This window comes from Chlorocebus sabaeus, chromosome 23 (genome assembly GCF_047675955.1).
Source record: "Chlorocebus sabaeus isolate Y175 chromosome 23, mChlSab1.0.hap1, whole genome shotgun sequence".
Classification (NCBI taxonomy): Eukaryota; Metazoa; Chordata; class Mammalia; order Primates; family Cercopithecidae; genus Chlorocebus; species Chlorocebus sabaeus.
Genome location: NC_132926.1, coordinates 3,925,814 through 3,940,452, shown reverse-complemented (window position 1 = coordinate 3,940,452; position 14,639 = coordinate 3,925,814). Strand labels below are relative to the sequence as shown.

The 14,639-nt window shown below is 54.3% G+C and overlaps 1 protein-coding gene and 1 long non-coding RNA gene across 3 annotated transcripts in view; one reads left to right on the top strand and one right to left on the bottom strand.

Moving 5' to 3' along the window:
• The window catches only part of COL23A1 (collagen type XXIII alpha 1 chain), a 359,344-nt gene that overhangs the window by 75,405 nt on the left and 269,300 nt on the right, over positions 1 to 14,639 (bottom strand). The window lies entirely within an intron of this gene.
• Positions 883 to 13,534, top strand: LOC140709897 (uncharacterized). 2 transcript variants are annotated; one of them, XR_012090681.1, is made up of 4 exons: positions 883 to 1,230; positions 1,464 to 1,599; positions 2,596 to 2,802; positions 11,529 to 13,534. It is a non-coding gene; the product is annotated as an uncharacterized lncRNA (long non-coding RNA). The 2 variants fall into 2 exon arrangements; XR_012090680.1 differs by lacking the exon at positions 11,529 to 13,534 and having other exon boundaries at positions 2,596 to 3,084.

The window sequence follows — 14,639 nt, the reverse complement described above, 5'->3', positions numbered from 1 at the left end:
GAGATGACAGCTCACTACAGCTTCAAACTTCTAGGCTCAAGCGATCATCCCGCCACGGCCTCCCATAGTGTTGGGATTAGAGGCCTGAGCCACCGCGTAACTGGTTCTTACAAGTCCCCAGGTGGGTGAAGCTGGAGACACAGTGATTCCACCTCAGCAACTCTGCAGGCAAGTTCGAGGTGCAGAGGCCAACGGAGCCATTGGCTGCACCCTGAGCAAAGGGCAAGGGCAGCCCCATGGGAAGCCGGGAGCTTTTCCATGTCCCTAATCACTGCCCGGCTGTGAACCTCGGGATGAGAATGCAGAGGCTGAGCTCTCTGGACATGAGGTTTCTCAACAACATTTCAGGGTGCCCGGTCCAGCACAAGCCAGCGAGGGCTCCAGCTCGCTGCCCAATGACTCTGGAAGTCTGAGAGCAGCATCAGCACAGTAAATAACTCCAGGGAGGCCCACGGCTTTCTCAGCGCTGTTCGAGGCCAGACAAAATGAAACCATTTGTAACTCATACAAATCTCATCTCTGGTTGGGATGGAGAACTCGCGCAATTGATCAACTCCAAAGGGGGCCCTCGAACCCCAACAGGCTTCCTCTGAGGCCCAAGCAGCAGGGATTTGGCTGAGTGGTTCCCCCCGCCCAGCCCTCCAGGAACCTCCCTCCCCAAGGACGTCCCCTCCAGCAATGCCTGTCTTATCAAGGTCCCTTCACAAGCCTGCAGCCACCCCACCTCAGCCGCACTGGGGACAGCCTGCCCAGGCCTCTCCTTCTCCCCCTACTGGCCTGGCTGCTTCCTGTGGGCTCCTGACCGGTTGCTCCACCCTCAGCCCCGACCCTGGTCCTCCCCTTCGGCCAGCACCTGAGGACGGGGGGGTTCATGGAATCCACACAACCCTCTATAAAATGCTTTCGTTTCTCTCTACTCTTTACTTCCTATAGATCAGGGGAACTGAGGCCCAGAGAAGTCAAGAATTCCTACCAGGCGCAATAGCCAAAAGGTGGAAGCAACGCAAGCGTCGGTGGACAGAAGAATGAGCAAACAAAACACGCACTGACATAGCGGGATGTGAGTCAGCCCCGGAGAGGAAGGAGTTCCTGGCGCATGCTGCAGCCCGGACGGGCCTGGAGGACGTCATGCAACGTGAAGTAAGCCAGACACAGAAAGAGAAATATGGAATGATTCCACTTCTGGAGGCTCCTGCGGCCGTCAGATTCACAGGGGCAGAAGGTGGAATGGTGGGTGCCATCGGTGGGCTGGGCTAGGGGAGGCGAGGCTGGGAGCTCGGTGTTTAGTGGGTCCAGAGACTCCGTTTCGCAACCTGAGAAGAGTTCTGGAGACGGATGGTGGTGGTGATGGCTGCGTGACAATGTGAACATACTTAATGCTGCTGAACTGTACACTTAAGAATGGTTAAGATGGGAAATTTTATGGTATGTGTATTTTTTTTTTCTTTTTTTTTCGGAGACAGGGTCTCACACTGTCACCCAGGCTGGAGTGCAATGGCGCGATCTCGGCTCACTGCAAGCTCCGCCTCCCGGGTTCAAGCGATTCTCCTGCCTCAGCCTCCTGAGTAGCTGGGATTACAGGTGCCGCCACCACGCCAGGTAATTTTTTGTATTTTTAGTAGAGACGGGGTTTCACCATGGTGGCTAAGCTGACCTTGAACTCCTGACCTGGTGATCCGCCCACCTTGGCCTCCCACAGTGCTGGGATTACAGGCGTGAGCCACCGCGCCCAGCCGGTATGTGTATTTTATCGCAACTAAAGAAAACAAAACAAACTACCCCTGAGCGAGGCTGTGAGCCCAGCTGGCCTGATGGAGGCTGTGGGGATGCTGCTGGCAGCCATGCAGACAGCCATAGCAGAGTGTCCCATGTGAGGGGCCTGGCACTGTGGAGTCACAGAGAGTGGCATCCCCAAGGTCATACAGTGGGGAAATGGCAGAACTGGGATTGGAACCTGACTTCAGAGTCTGTCCCCTGAATATCTGTGTGTGATTTCCACCGTGACCATGGCCAAGTTTTTCTCATCTCATCACGTGTCGAGTGTCCCTTCAGACCTGGTCCTTCTCAGCCCCACTGGAAGCCCCTTTCTATGACCCTCTTCCCAGAACTTTGGGAGGAAGTGGGGTGAGATGGCCTGGACCTTCCGTCTGGAGCTCTCTGAGATCGCCGGGGCTGCGGGGCCATCAGGGAGTGCGCCTTGAGCAGAGAAGGCAGTCGAGGTCCCTGGATACGAGCTTCCAAGACCACATCATTAAAACATCTCCCCAGACCATTTCATTTGTTTTACACGTCTCAGACCAACCTCAGAGCTGAAAACTGCCCAGACAAGGGAGCGTTCTCTCTGCACATTCCCAGCTTGGCCTCACAAAGCCCTTTGTCCCTTCGAGGAGTGCAGGAGTAGGTGTGTCCCGGTGGTGTCTCTAAGGTGGGCCTGGGGACCTTAGTGCTCCTGGAGGGGACACTGAGACCCGGACAGGGTGGCCAGCTTACTCTGGCTCAGCCAGGGCTATGGGCGCTATGGTCCCCCAGGAATTGAAATCACGGCCTCTTGCTCAACAAATACCGTTCATTCTGAAGCTGCTTATGTCCCCCCAGAGCCATCTTCCATCTGCCATGCTGAGCCGGGAGCCGAACAGCACTGGGTCCTGCTGCTTGTTGGAAGGTCCTGAAGCAGTCTGGAAAGCCAACACCACAGGCTGCTGGGGTTTTAAGGCATCGCCATGGTCTTCGTCATGTTTATTTGGAACAACGGTTATTGTCCAGGCTGTTGACAGACCCCGATGAACCCAGTGACCAGCCCTGGTAAGCTGGCTTGGACGTGGTGCCATTCGGTGGACGAATGAATAGGGCCCTGTCAGGAGGGACTGGGGTGGTGGGTGGCCCCATTCTCACATTCATGGGGGTCCTCAAATGTGGACAATCATGTGCTCTACAAAGGAGCTGACAGCACCAGATACCAGACAGCCACAGCGGCCTCCAACAGTGTTTAATAAAAGCAAGAGCCGCCGGCACCATTTATCGAGTATCAGCTTTGCGCTTGGCACCAGTCTCGAGTCTATGGTATTAACTCACATATTCCTGACATCAAACCCATGAGGAAGGCTGTTGTTATCTCCATTTTATAGATGAAGGAACCGAGGCACAGGGAGGTTATGGGCTTTCTGAGGCCGTGCGCTGGTCGCGGGTAGAGTCACACAGTTCAGATTGAGAGCCGTGTCCTTTAACACTGCTTGACTCTCTTATTAAAGAAGATACTTATTAAAGGAGAGTGGTTAAATAGTCCACGGTTTTCATAACCTCTTCTTGGCATTTGTTATTTATTTATTATTTGAAATACCGGGAACCTCACAAAATAGAAGCTGCCCAGGATGGCTCTCAGAGGTCTGTGAGTTAAACATCTAATTACAAGGCCAGTGTGGTCGGCAGCCCTGGAGACCTGAGATGACTCCAGCCCCGTTTAGGCATAGCACGCCCTCCTTGTGCCATCCAAAATGGCTGCAGTTTCCAAGTTGGTTCCTCTCCCTGAGTTAGGAGCGGCTTTAGTTAAACTTTTCCAATGGGATTAAGGAGTTCAGACCCATGATGCACCCTGGTTGCACACCAGCCAGGCTGCAGCTCCACCACACCGTGTTTTCTGGAGTCCCAAGACATCTCTCCAAGGGCTCAGGTTGGAGGGCTCAGGCAAGCGGGTGCCTGGCGGGCTGGGGATGATAGAATCTGCTGACGTGCTGAGCCTGGCAGGTCACGTGCTGGGGGCTTTTACTATCTCTTCAATCCTCTAAGTAATTCTGAGATGGGCCGGGCGCGGTGGCTCACGCCTGTAATCCCAGCACTTTGGGAGGCCGAGACAGGCGGATCACGAGGTCAGGAGATTGAGACCATCCTGGCTAACATGGTGAAACCCCGTCTCTACTAAAAAGTACAAAAAACTAGCTGGGCGAGGTGGCGGGCGCCTGTAGTCCCAGCTACTCGGGAGGCTGAGGCAGGAGAATGGCGTAAACCCAGGAGGCGGAGCTTGCAGTGAGCTGAGATCCGGCCACTGCACCCCAGCCTGGGCGACAGAGCAAGACTCCGTCTCAAAAAAAAAAAAAAAAAAAAAAAAAAAATTCTGAGATGTACAAGATTGGGCCCATTTACAGATTAAAAAAAAACCCTGAGGCCCACAGGAGAAGTGACCATCCGAGGCTCACAGCTGCTCAGGCCAGGGCGTTTGCCTGCACAAATGATGCTCTCCTAAGTTCCTCCTCTTCAGGGAAATGACCGTGGTTTTGGCCTCAGAGCTAAACATGGCATGTCCCACCCAGAGGGTGCAGCAAGAAGGACGGGAAGGGGCAGGGCACGGGAAGGGGACAAGGGCTGGTCACGGTCTCCGGATCAGACTGTCAGGGCTCTTCTAAGAGCCTCCAGTCAAGGGGCTGAGGGTGCCCAGGGAGGCAGAGCATCAGCGATTTCTAGTAGAAGCACTGCCTTTTGAAAGCCCCAGCCCTCGGTGCCTTCCAGCAGAGACTTAAAGGGAGAGGCGCTGCTTGGGAGCCCTTTTGATTGGCAGATGTAAGGCACGTGGGTGCCATGATGGGGAGCCAAGCCACAGGTCATTTCTCAGGCCTGGCAGAGCCCCTCCCCAGGCCCTTCAGGCCAGGCAGCTGAAGGGAGGACTGAGCAAAACCGATGGGAAGAAGGAAAAGCCCCTCAGGGTGCCTGAGACTACGACCCTTCCTGCCCACAGGGGCTCAGAGCCATGAGAACATCTCTGGAGGGGCCGGACTAGCCAGCAGGCCTGGACAGGAAGGGGAGGGGTACAGGAACTCCAGAAAGGGGTTTTTGGCTGGGCGCGGTGGCTCACACCTATAATTCCAGCACTTTGGGAGGCCGAGGCGGGCGGATCACCTGAGGTCAGGAGTTCGAGACCAGTCTGCCCAAATAGTGAAACCCAGTCTCTAATAAAAATACAAAACATTAGCTGGGTGTGGTGGCGGATGCCAGTAACCCCAACAACTTGGAAGGCTGAGGCAGGAGAATCGCTTGAATCCGGGAGGTGGAGGTTGCAGTGAGCCGAGATCGTGCCACTGCACTCTAGCCTGGGCGATAGAGCAAGACTTCATCTCCAAAAAAGAAAGAAAGGGACTCTCAAGGGTGGAGGTCAGGTGAACCAGAATATTTAAAGAGCCTGTACCCAGGTGAAGGGAGGTGCTGACTACAAAGAAGCATGTTGCCGATGCTGGCAGCAGGACTACTGGTACCCGCACAGGCAGCAGGTACAGCCATGGTGCAGCCTGTGTCGGTGCTGGGCGGCCAGCGGTGGGTGGGGGCTGAGGACATGGCTCTTGCTACACAGGCTGGTGGCCTGTGGCTTTGGGTTTGGTCAGTCCCAGATCTGTGTAACGCGCAAGTGAGCTCTGCCCCAGAGCCTGTCATCTCCTGGGATCTTGTTTCCTGTTGGAAAACAGGCTCCGGAGAGGCGCATGTAAACCAGCACACCCCAAAGATCACAAATTCCTCAACTCTCCATTCACCCCAAGCCTTAATCACTGACACATGTACTGCTCTGAACTTAACGAAGGCCAGGATTTATTGCTGTCAGAGAATGAAAAGCTCTGGTTTTTTTTTTAACTTAAAAGGTCATTCCTGTGAGCTTTTATTTTCATGAGAATTCCTTATAACCTGCCAGCTATAGGCCCCACCCTACTCTACTCAGCGGTTCTAGGTGGGCAGGTGAGGCCTGGGGCATGGCTGGCAGGGGTGGGCACGGCCTTTGGCAGGCACTTGCCAGGAGAAGCTGGCCATGCAACACACACTGTCTGCTCCCAGCTGAGCTGACCCTTGTGGGCCTTGAACAGGGAACTCTCGGGGTTCCTGGGAACCGTGGACCAGCGCCCTCCTGAGGGAAAGGCGCAGCAGCCTGGCATAGCCCAGTTTTAACTTCCGCATCCCCTGGAGCTTGATTGGGCACTGGGGTGACCGACTGTCACGGTTTGCTGGGGACTGAGGGGTTTCCCTAGGCTCTCAGTGCTGAAATCAGGTCAGTCTCAGGCAAACTGGAACTGTGGGTCACTCCGAGGGCATCTGTAAGAAAGGAGGCCTCCCCTGCCCTATTGACCCACTGCTTCCCCACAGCCGGCCACATGCCCTGCCATCACTCCTCAGACCTGCAAGGCTTGCCCTGCCTTGGGGCCTCTGCACCAGCTTCCCTCTGCCCCGGGCTCTCCTCTGCCCATCCCTGCATGGCTGAATGCCTGCCGCCTCCTTGGGATGCCTTCTGTGACCACCAGCCTCAGTTTTCAAGTGTCTCCTCATGCATTCATTGTCACATTTTCCTGTTTTAGCTTCTTCCAGCCACTTATTTCTATGAAAATTGCATAGCTTATTCTATGTGCTTTTCGGAGTTTATGGTTTCTCTCTTCTTGCTGGAACATCAGCTCCCTGAGGGCAGGGCTCCTGTACACTGGCTCATGGCTGCATCCCCTGAGTGGGGCCATTAATGGGGACCCCAAGGTGCTGGGGGTCCCCAGGCCGGAACAATGGTCAGCCTCACTGGCACAGAGCCACCTGCATCGGGAAGAAGTGGGCACTCATGAGGCCCCTACGGCCCCGGGCAGTGTGTACCCAGGTTGTGCACAGGCAGACACAGCCCTGGGTCCCCTCTCATCATCTCAGAGCAGGTCCCATGTGGTCCCCACGCCTGGCCCCTCGGCTGCCCAGCTCTGCAGGATGCTGAGGTCTGAGGACGCCGCACAGCTGTGCAGCTTGCAGACCACAGCTTCAGAGGAGCCCGAGGCTGAGAGGAAAGATTGGGGGCCTGAGGAGCTGCTCCCAGATCCTGGCCTACGAGGCTACAAGGCCCGCCCAGTTCCCACGCATCCTTGACTCGCACCCCAGGGGCCTTGGGGCGATTCACGACTTGTTTTTGACCCCCAGGGCCAGGGCTGAGGTCCGGCTTCCGCTAAAAGAGTTTCAGCTGTTCGGCCGCATCTGATGTGCCTGGCCCTTGTCAGCAGAGGGGGCTCCTCGGTGTCTCACACCCTCCTTTCCCCGCTGTGGGGCCTTCTGTGGGCCTGGAGGCCGCATGGGCCCAGAGTGCTGGACCCTGCCTCCCGCACACTCCAGGAGTGGGGTGTGGACAGGCCGCGCTCTCGGCCGTCGGCAGTGCTTTGTCCTTGCCCTGAGGGCGGCCACGGCGTGTCCAGCTGTGTTTAGGGCAGCAGGGTTTTAAAACAGCTTTATTAGGATATGATTCACAGACCATTCAGCTCATCCCATGGTTTCTGGAAGATTCCATTGTATTTGTAAATTTCTAAACTATTCTGTAAAAACTGAGGTAGAATACATAGCATAAAAGCTCCCATCGCAACCATTCCGAAGTGGACAGTTGAGCGTCAAGCACAGTCGCATGGCTGTGCAGCCCCCAGCACCATCCCTCTCCACAGCTTTACTCATCTTGCAAAACTGAAATTCTCTACCCACTAAACTCTACCTCCTTATCCTCTCTGCCCACGGCTACTAGCAACCACATCCTATTTTCTGCCTCTGTGACTCAGATGACTCTGGGTACCTCACACAAGCGGAGCTCAGCAGTATTTGTCCTGTGACTGTCTTATTTCCCTGAGCATGGTGTCCTCAAGGTCCATCGTGTTATAACCTGGGATGACGAGGTCCCCTTCCTTTTTAAAAGGCTGAATCATACTCTGTTGCATCGATAGACTACATTTTGTTATATAATTTTAAAAAATGGTGGTTATATATATATATACACACACACACACAGAGACACACACACACATATATGTATATAACGTAAAATTTGTCATTTTAACCATTTTTTAGTGCACAGTCCAGTGGCGTTAAGAACATACACAGGCCGGGCGCAGTGGCTCATGCCTGTAATCCCAGCACTTTGGGAGGCCAAGGTGGGTGGATCACCTGAGGTCAGGAGTTCAAGACCAGCCTGGCCAACATGGTGAAACCCTGTCTCTAAAAAAAATAGGAAAATTAGCCAGGTGTGGTGCACGTGCCTGTTATCCCAGCTACTCAGGAAGCTGAGGCAGGAGAATCGCTTGAACTCAGGAGGCTGAGGTTTCAGTGAGCTGAGACTGCACCATTGCACTCCAGCCTGCTGGGCAACAGAGTGAGACTCCATCTCAAAAACAACAAAAATAAAATAAAATAAAATAAAAATAAGAACATGCACAAGTAAAAGTGCAGCAATCACAACTGCCTACTTCCAGAAGTTTCTCATTGCCCCAAACAGAAACTGTTATTAATGTATCTATTAAGCAATAACTCCCCACCCCCCGTCCCTGGTAGCATCTCATCTGTCTCCTGTCCACACATCTGCCCACGTCCACACATCTGCCCACGTCCATGCATCTGCCTACGTCCATGCATCTGCCCATGTCCACACACCTGCCCACGTCCATGCATCTGCCTACATTCACGTATCTGCCTATTCTAGACATCCTGATATTGCACAGAGGTGGGATCCTGTAGTAACTGTTCTTTCCAACCAGTTTATTTCTCTAAGCACAACGCCTCCAGGGTTCTCTGTGACGTGGCATGTGCCCGCACCCCACTCCTTTTCATGGCTGAGTAGTATTCCATTGTATGGGTAGGCTACATTTGGCTCATCCATTCCTCTGGTGGTGGACACTTGCTCTGTCTCCACCTTTTGCTAATGTTGCCAGAACACTGGTGGACCAGTCTCTAAGCCTCTGCTTTCAGCTCCTTGGGATATATATCTCGCTAGGCCACATGGTAACCCTATGTTTAGCAGGGCAACACTTTTTATTTCTAGAAGAAAGGAGGCTCTTCATATGCCTGGGCTCTCTCTTCATCCCTGGTGCCCCTTGGAAGGAGCTGACCCTCCTTTCCTCTGTCTCTGTTTCTGGGATCAGGGACCCCGCCCACCAGGGCCATTCCTTCAGAGCTGCTATGGAAGGGCATAAAGCTCAAAATACCATTTTCTTTTCTTTTTTAGACAGAGTCTCACTCTGTCACCCAGGCTGGAGTGCAGTGGCACGATCTTGGCTCACTGCAGCCTCTACCTCTTAGGTTCAAGTGATTCTTCTGCCTCAGCCTCCCAAGTAGCTGGGATTACAGGTGTGCACCACCACGCCCGACTATTTTTTAATTTTTAATTTTTAATTTTTGAGACGGAGTCTCACTCTGTTGCCCAGGTTGGAGTGCAGTGGCACTATTTCGGCTCACTGCAACCTCCACCTCCTGGGTTCAAGCGATTCTTCTGCCTCAGCCTCTCTAGTAGCTGGGACTACAGGCGCTCGCCAGCATGCCCAGTTAATTTTTGTATTTTTAGTAGAGATGGGATTTCACTGTATTGGCCAGGCTGTTCCTGAACTTCTGACCTCAAGATCCGCCCGCCTTGGCCTCCCAAAGTACTGGGATTACAAGCATGAGCCACTGCGACTGACCCATGCCAATTTTTTTGTATTTTAGTAGAGACGAGATTTTGCCACATTGGTCAGGCTAGTCTCGAACTCCTGGCCTCAAGAGATCCACCTGCCTTGGTCTCCCAAAGTGCTGGTGGCGTGAGCTACTGCATGTGGCCTCAAAAGATCATGTTCATCTGTTTCCTTGTGAACAAGAGAGGCAGAATCCCTACTGTCACAAAGGCCATTTCCCAAAGGGGAAAGACCTGGATTTTTGTGCTGCTTCTGTGAGCACGGCCTGGAACAAGCCGGCTCCTGCCTCGGGGCTGCTGAGCTGAGGTCCTGACCCCTCTCCAGGTCGTGTGAGGATGAGCTGAGATAACCTCAGACATTAAACTTCTCACACCTCAGTTTCTGCTGCCTCAAAATGGGCATTTGTACCCAATCCCAGGGCCTGTCACTCATGTGGTCATTCCAGGGACACCCACGGGAGGCCCTGCAGGCACTAGGGACTGGGAGTTGGGTCAGCCCTGTCCCTGGGTTCCATGGGCAGCACCACTCCTCACACAGGCACCCACCACACCGCAGAGTGGGGAGGCAGGCTGGGGACAGGCGGCGCAGCGTGGGGAGGCAGGCTGGGGACAGGCGGATAGCTTGGTGGGCTGTGCCCCCAGTGGGTTCACCTGAGGACATGCTGTCCCTGGCAGCTCAGGGGTGCTCATGCCTTTTCAGAGCCACTCTCCACCTGCAGGGCCCTTCCTGGTGCCTGGAAACTTGCCTCTTCCGGAGGGAGGCTAAGCAGGATGGGGTGGAGGATGTGGGGTGGCGTGTGGCGCTGTAGGAGTAGGGGGCCCAAGTGGGCAGGGGCCTGGATCTGGGGCAGTAGAAGGGGCTCCTGAGCCTGGGGGTGAGGGCAGCCCAGCTGTGTGTGGTCATCAGACCCAAATGGCCCCCACCAGGCTCTGTGGTCCTGGAGAGCAGGGCCCTTGCTGGCCTGTCTCTGGGGCTTGGCAAATGGTGGATGCAAAGGGAATATCCATGGTCCTGAGCTCTTGCCCTTCCCAGACCGATTTCATTGCCCACGAAGGGTCCTGTGGTAACTAATCTCCCTGCTCCGATCCCCAGTCCCCAAGGTCCCTACTCTGTGGGGACCCTGGGGACTGCACAGGGCTATTTCCCATCCATTCAGATGCTACAGTGTGCTCAGAGAATTCTTGGTTTCCCCAGACACTAGCAATCCCTTTCGTTTCCTCCCTAGGTCCTGTGCTGCTTTGAGTGGGGTTGGGCTAACTGCAGAGGGTCCTTCTCGGGGAGAGGCAAAGGGGGATCTGCTGGGAAGCTGGGAGCCCACTGCTGGGAGCGGCGGCCTCATCCTGCAGGTCTCAGGTCCTGCATCCAGTGCAAGCCCCGGCTTCTGCACTAGGGAGATGCCACCATCACCCTGGCTGCCTCTAGAGCTCTGTGGAAGACCTTTCTCCCTGGAGCAGGGCACTGGAACGCTGCAGGAAGCAGGGAGGGCGGCTCCCACATGTGCACCTACCATGAGCCATGTGCCATGCTGGGCTGTCCAGATGTCTGCTCATCTAGTCCACGCAGCCCTGCCAGGAGGGAGCATCAACCCTCCTTTGCAGATGAAGCAAAAGAGGCTCACAGAGAAGTGGTATGTCCCAAGTCACACAGCTGGAACAGCTGGTGTGTGGCAGAGCTGGGATGAAAACCCGGTTGTGTTCAATTCCAAAGCACTTTCTGTTTAAAGAAAAAGACACGTGACGGCCTGGGGTCTCTCCATCTATTCAGACGCCACTGTCCAGTCAGAGATCCCAGGGTGGCCCCGGACATAAGCAGCTCCTTTTCCTCTCGAGGTCCTGTGCTGTGGGGGGTGTGGGTGGGCTGAGGCCCTTTGGGGGTGGGAGGGCTGGGGTTACTCTGGAAGGTGCAGGGGGTGCTTGGCCCCACCCCCAGTTTCAGATTCAGTGGGGCTGGAGAATTTGCATTTTCAACAAGTTCCCACACTATGCCGCTGCTAGTCTGGTAAACACACTCTGAAAACCAATTGGCTTCCTTTTCTCTGTCTTTAAACATTGTTTTGTCTTTTACAAAAATATTGCAAGCCTCATGTACTTTTCACCGTGCCATGTTGTCTTTTAGGCACTCAGGATGGCTGGAGTCAAGTTGTGAGTTTGCAAAACCCAGGGAGACCCATTCTGGGTTCATCAACTGCTGGCAATGACTTCTACTAAGATGACCACGGCTGCTACTGTGTGGGGGGCGCTTCCGGAGCAGTGCCCGGTGCTGTGCTGAGCACTGTCATGCAAATCGCTCTGTTACTTTTCACAGCCACCTCCCAGGCAGAAGCCACCCCCTTTTCACTCTACCAGGGAGGGCGAGTCACTGGCCCGAGGCCACACACACACACACACACACACACACACTGCAAGGCTGGGGTTCAGCCCCGGATGGTCTGTGCCACAAGCGTGCACCCAGCCTCAGGATTTGATGAGCTGGGACAGAAGTGCCTCACCAGTTCTAATGGAAATGGGTCGAATGGCCAGAACCAAGGTCCTCTCCGCACCCGCTCATCTCTCTGACTGAGTTCCCAGGCTCCGTGAGCAGCACTGCCACCTACCCAGAAGCTCAGCAGGGGTTGCCGGTGGCCCCATCACATCCACGGTTCCTGCCCACCCCTCCAGATCCGAGTGGCAGCAAAGCTGAGGTTCTACATCACTGTCTGCACGCTGGCCCTGCAGGGCATTTTAGGCACAGTGACCACGAACCTCACAAGCACCTCGCGAAGCAGGCACTAGCACTACTCCCAGCTTTACAGATGTGCACTGCGGCACCCAGAGGCTCAGTGACCTGCTCAAGGTCATGCAGTCAGGAAGAGAAAGAACCAGACGCTGACCTTCTGACCTTCTGTCCCCTCCAGGTCCAATACCAGCGTCTCCCCAGGCTCCAGGCTCCAGGGTCGCCACCTCCCCGCTGCCTGCCCCATTTCCTCTCTTGCCTCCTTCCTCTCATTCCCTACCCTTCAGTCAGGGCCATCCTTCCAGACCAGAGATCGGATCATGCCACTTCCCTTTAAAGGCATCCATAGGTTCCCCGCTGTCCTTGGGACAGCGCTACCTGGCCAAGGCCCTTCCTGGCCAGCCTGGGCTTCCCTCTCCAGCCCACTCCACCCAGCTCCACTTGTCCTCCATGAGTTACTCCTGGCCCACCTTTAGCCAGACGTCTGGCCTGGACATGCCACACCCCCTCAGCCGTGCTACTCAAGTCTCCAACATCCTTTCTCTCCCTCCCTTTTCTTTTTTTTGGCCAGGAAAACTCCTACTCATCCTACATTACCCAGCTAGAACATGGACTTATGTCTTAGCCTCCCCAGGTGCTTACTCTTAGGCCAGGGCATCTACTTGCTACAGTGCTTAGCACGCTGGGATGGAGCCGTCTGCCCATCGGTCCCATTGCCAGACCATGAGCTCCCCCAAAGCAGGGCCCATGTTGGCTCAGTCTAGGTCCTCTGAGTGGCCCAAGCCCAGGCAGAATCCCGCTAAACAGGAGCAAGGTGGACATTCACCAATGACCATGCAAACAGGCTCTCGATTCCAGGGTGTCCACAGCAGCCTGTGCCTGGTCTGATGTTTGCCGTGTCCTGGGAATGGAGACCATGTGGCCTGTTTTTCCTTTTTAACTGTTGTGCCTGCACTTGTGCCTGCCTGGTCTGTCTACTGGGGTGGGAAAAGGCAGTTTATGAACCAAGGGTGAGCCGCTGTGGTCTTTCTAGCCAGGGCTGTTGGAAACCACTTGAGTGAATCGAGCCCTAGTAACTGCTCTTAACCACTCCCCAGGGAGCGCCTGAGACCCCAGATAATAAGCTGCATGTGTGTGGGAGACAGGCCCCCTTTTTTCCCAAGGATTTATGAGCGGGGGAGTATTCTCATTGACCTCCGTTTCAGGAAAGCCTCTTTCTGGAACACTTGCCGAATACTCCATCAACAGGGAAGCACATATGCTCGTCGCAAGCCTGCCTGACGGCCCCATGCCCAGCATGTGTTTCTTGTCTCCTACGCGTTTTAGCACTGGCTCTGGGGAATGCGTGCATTTCTGAACGTCCCTAAACACAGCTCTGAGTGAAGCACTTATAATTTACCCTCCATGAAAACCGTCGCTGCTCTTTCCAAACATACTTGGAAGTGGATTCAAAGTTTATTTAGAAAGAACATTAAAAAAAAAAAAAAAAAGACGGAACGAGAGTGCTTGTGGATTCTTACTCCCAGTCCCGGCTCACTGGGACCTTGGGAATAATTCCTTCGGCTCACAGACACGACACCCTGAGAAAAGACCATGAACATGTGAGCCCTGGCCGTCTGTCCATGCAGGCCTCTCTCCAGTTCGTCCTCTCTTTATTTATTCACCTGTTATTCTATCTGCTTCTCCCTCCCTCAGACCTTCTTTTTCTTTTCCCTCATGCTCCCCCACCTCATCATTCATCCATTTCTCCAGCCCTAGAAAAATGACTCAATTCTTTTTATTTATTTATTGTTTTTGAGACAGGGTCTCGCTCTGTCGCCCAGGCTGGAGTGCAGTGGCACGATCTCGGCTCACTGCAACCTCCACCTCCCTGGTTCAAGTGATTCTCCTGCCTCAGCCTCCTGGGTAGCTGGGACTACAGGCACCTGCCACCACGCCTGGCTAATTTTTGTATTTTTAGTAGAGACAGGGTTTCACCATGTTGGTCAGGCTGGTCTCGAACTCCTGACTTCATGATCCGCCCACCTTGGCCTCCCAAAGTGCTGAGATTACAGGTGTGAGCCACCGTACTCTGCCAAAAATGACCCAATTCTTATTCGGGGGTGAATGAATGACTTTATTCATCTAGACAATCAAGTACCCATTTGCATATTGGTTCATCCATCTATCCATGAAATTAGCAATCTTTGTTCATTCGTCTTTCTGACCATCCACCCAGGAAAGATGTACTAATGACCCACTCTGTGCAAGGCACTGGGGTACTAGAGTGAGTGCGTCCCAGTCCCTGCCCTTGAGTAGCTCACAATAATCTGGGAGATAAGACGCAAACAGTCCATTACAGCACAGTGTGGGAAACGCTATTAGAGACATGTGCAGGTGCCGTGGGTGTCGGGAAAGGGGCACTGATGCCTGGGAACAATTCTGGGTACAGAAGGGGCTACAGAAAACACCTGTGGAAAACCTGCCCACCTCTCTCTGTCTCCCATAACCCGTGAGGCAGCCAACTGGGGCAGA